Raw genomic sequence first — 4,366 nt, forward strand, 5'->3', positions numbered from 1 at the left:
TTCGTTATTGATTGTATTTTTCTTTATGGAGAGCTAAACCCCTAGTGGGTTCTTAGGCTTATAAATCCTAGGATGGTATTGTTTCTTTGACCTTTTATTATGCTTTCTTTAATTGATGTTTTAATTGAGCTCCAATCTTGAATGCTTGTTGAGTTGATTTTCCATTATAGTGACACTTAAGTTGAGAATCCATTTTGGTAATCCTTGTGGATGAGTGACAACCCATGATAAACAGACAATGCTAGATTGAAGAAGGTTAAGAGGGTGAGTCGAGTTGTAGCGGAGCGTACCCTCTTTCCTCCAGTGTGATTTATTTTACCTCCACATTCCAAGAGTTCTTTGCAGTCACAATAGAGTGATGTGCTAAGAGATGAACTCTGCTGGGGCTTAGTTACGCAAGCAATAGAGTGAAACATTGAAGTAATCCTTAGTATCTGGGGCATAATTGTGAGTAGGGGTCTTTTGCCTGGACCAAAGGATTAGCTCTAGTTTATAAAATAGGGTTTATCAGTTGGAATCCCTAGACCTACAGAAGCAACCCTAACACGAGTGTGAGGATATCGAGGTTGAGAGATTTCTCCACTTTGGGTATAGTGTATGGTTGAGTGACAGTGAGACCTTAAGTTTTGGGATAGTGTGTTTAAGGATCTCCATGACTCATTAGACATTAGTTAGGAAACATAATAATTGGTCTTGCACTTCAAAAAATAGTCCTAGGGTGAATAATGATGTTTGGATGGCCCATTTATTATCGAATGCCTTTCAGACTTTTATTTACGCCTCATTCTTCATTTATTATTTCTATTTGCATTGGTTCTTATTCACATTACTATTGATTAATTTTTGTTCTAGTTAAATTGCAATGTTTGTGTTTCAAATAACTATTCCCTCTGGATTTAACTACCCACTGACTGGGGCAAACCCGTGAACTTGTGGTACACATGCAAAAGGGCGTTGTAGAACATGCAAATTGGAGCGGCACAAAGGCTGTCATACTCATTTGTTCTGACTTGTATAATGCTAGCAAGATCTTCGTCAAATGTACTTTTATTGAAGACATAACGCAATCTACCACATGAATGTGTCCCCATTCATGTGGCCTGGATGAAAAATTGTGGATTCGGGAGTATTTTGGCGAACTACTGCTGGCAGGTTTATTAAGAGCAAATCAACATGTGCGATTACTATTCATAGCGTCTTTGAAAATTTGATTCACGAAGATTCACATGGGTGTGTGAAATTTCACACTCCCATGTGGATCCATTCCGACCCTATTTAAGTCGTGATTTGAGGGCATTTTGAGGGAATCCTTTTTCCAATCTTTTTCCATCTATTCCCCATCTTTGGGGCGCTCAGTGGCTAGGGGTTAGGAGAGGCTTTGGCAAGGTTTTTAGAGTGATTCTCATGGCCTTCAACACGGCGTCCTTGACAGATTATTGGGGGAGCTTTAGTCTACATCGATTCGGAGGTTTTGCCCTAAGCAGCGAGGGAACCCTTGGAGAAGATGAGGTGATAAGTGCTTGTGCTATAAGAATGCGAAGTGTTCTTTCCTTATAATGAGCATTACTTTTATCGGGTTTTAACGCTAATATATGTGTATTTATGTTACTTTCATGCAGATAGGGTTGTGAGGCTGAATATTAGAGAAAGAAGCCAAAGAGGATCGTAAATGCACCATTTGGAGGAAATCTTGAGAAGGTTCAAACGCGAAGACATAAGTTGGGTTCGAATTGTGGGAATGTGTGCCAACCTCCTCGTATTCAAGTTAGCACAACGATTTGGACGGGCACAAGGGCAGTCACATTCAAGCATTCCAGCTTGTGCATGTATAGCAAGATCTCCACCAACATGTCCGTTATTGAAGAAGCAAAGCGATCTATGCCGTAAACATGTGCCCATTTATGTTACCTAGATGAAAGCATGGATTCGGGAGTGTTTTGGGCCGGTATTGTAGCAGGGCACTGCAGTAAACACTGTAGAAAAACTATGTAGTAGATACTGTTCACAATTGCCCAAAGAAGGATGAAAACAGAGAATCCACACGGGCATGAGTTATTTCCACACGCCCGTGTGAAAATCCACACGGGCACACACATGGGCGTGTGGATTACTGATTTCAGTCCTATTTAAGGTTGATTTCAGCCCCGATTTCAGGATTCTTTTCTCCATCTTTTCCACAACTTGAGAGAGGACGGCGATTAGAGTTTTGAGAAGTATTAGCTAGGGATGGGGAGAGGTTCTACATCTCCAACATCGCGCTCCGTTTGGAAGAAGGTTAGTGGGAGAACTTTCACCGGCACCGATCCGGCGAGGTGTATCCTAGGCCAGACAAAAGGACCCATGGACGAGTAGAGGACTCTCCACAAGACTATCGTGAAGACTATCGAGGGGGTTTTCTATGGATTCTTTGCTTTTGCATTTGATTTTATTGATTGTAATTAGCTCCATCGAGAGCTAAACACCCTAGTGGGTACTTGGGTATTTGTGAACCCTAGGATGTACTCGTTTCATTGAACCTATTTATTATGCTTTCAATTAATTGATGTTTTATTTGAGTTCCAATCTTGAATGTTTGATTGTATGAATACTGACACGTCCGACTATGCGTGCGTAAACCGCAAGTGTACGGGTGTCGAAGTAATAATTACCCGGTGAGTCGGGTAGTCGAATCCACGGGAGCAGGGGCTACTAGTACTAACTTCTTCTCCTGCTATCTAGCCTAATGATAATGGGATAGTGTGGTGATCTAATGTGCTGAAGAGATGAACACGGAGGCGAATATGCAAGGGTAAAAATGGAAGAAGAATCTCAATCAGTAAAAGTGGGGCATTCGGGCATTGCTCCCCCTAGGATTCAGGTATTAGGTACCGGATAAGCAAAGTGTTTCTATAATGAGTAAGTTAAGTCGTGGAAATCCAAACATAATCGGGTCTATCTCTAGATCACCGATACTAGTCCCCCTCGAGGTCCGGTGGAGAAATCGCTCAATCTCAACACCTCACACCACATATGACCGTCAAAAGCACTCTAGGGATTCCAAAATTGTGTATCCAATTCCTAAAGATTGATCCAACCCTAATTCCGTTGAAGGATCCTAACCCCCTACAAGGTCCGGCGAGAAATCGAGGCAATCTCACGCCTCACACCAAATATGGTTGCATAGAGCTTAGGGAATGGAGATAGAATACACCAATCGGAGGGGAAAGGGGATACTTCACTATCTCATGATTTACCCTCTCAATCCTCTTCAATCTTGAGGTTCTAACCCTAATGGAGATCTCTCTCCCACCAAGGCAACAAATCATGCAAATCCAATCAACCACAAGGATTAATTAAACAAGCAAGCAATGAGAATACAAGATTAAAAACTTAATCAAACTCGGATTAAATAGAAACACAAAGCAAATCCACAAAAGATGAGAATCCTAGGGGTTCACAAGCCCAAATACCCTCTAGGGGTTTTAGCCCTCCATGGAGCAACATACAAAACACACCATCAATGAATGAAAGTACATTAAAACCATAGAAATAAACCCCTTATATATGAGACTGATGGCCTTGATGGAAAGCTTCGGCGTCTTGAAGGACCCACTCGAAGCTAGGTTCACGGTGGCTTCCTTGATGCTATGACGGAGGAGGAATCGATCAAAGTTGGTGACGAGCGCCTCCAAAGCACAAAGACCTCCTCTCCAAACCCTAACCCGTCTCACCCCTCAAGAGCCGCACAAAAAGATAAGAAAGAATAGGGCAAAGCAGCTGTTATAGGGCCTTAGATCGGCGTCGTCACGTGCCCTCACGCGCTCGTGTGGATTTTCCACGCGCCCGCGTGGCGCAGAATTTCCCGCGGGCGTGGAATTTCACGCGGCGCGTGAGCGGTAATTCACTACGATGCTGCTACGGTGAAATTGCTACGGTGCTTTTTCATAAACCAGCGATCCGAACACTCTTCTCTTAAGGCCACATGTCCGGGGCACTGCGTCCATGTGGTGAGGCTATAAAACTTTTTCTTCATCGACGTATCTTTTGAGAGGTCTTGCAATCTTCACAAAGAGAAGGAATATGAAGATGTGGCTGCCTTTATGCCCTTCCAAATGATGAATTGACTTGAATCTTCTTGAAAGTTGGCACACATCTCCACGTTTATGAACTGCTCTCGTGTCTTGGTCCTTGAATTGAACAAGAACTCCCAACATTGTGTCTTTATAGCCTATCTTTGCTTCCTTTTTTACTCTTCAAGGCATTCACAACCTATATGCATAAAAAGAACACCAAATACACAATATGAGACATAAACCACAGTAAAAAATGATGCTCAATGCATAAAACATATATAAAAATATGTCTACTCAAGCACTTATCAAATACC

The sequence above is a fragment of the Dioscorea cayenensis genome, chromosome 1 (assembly GCF_009730915.1).
Source record: "Dioscorea cayenensis subsp. rotundata cultivar TDr96_F1 chromosome 1, TDr96_F1_v2_PseudoChromosome.rev07_lg8_w22 25.fasta, whole genome shotgun sequence".
NCBI classification, from domain to species: Eukaryota; Viridiplantae; Streptophyta; class Magnoliopsida; order Dioscoreales; family Dioscoreaceae; genus Dioscorea; species Dioscorea cayenensis.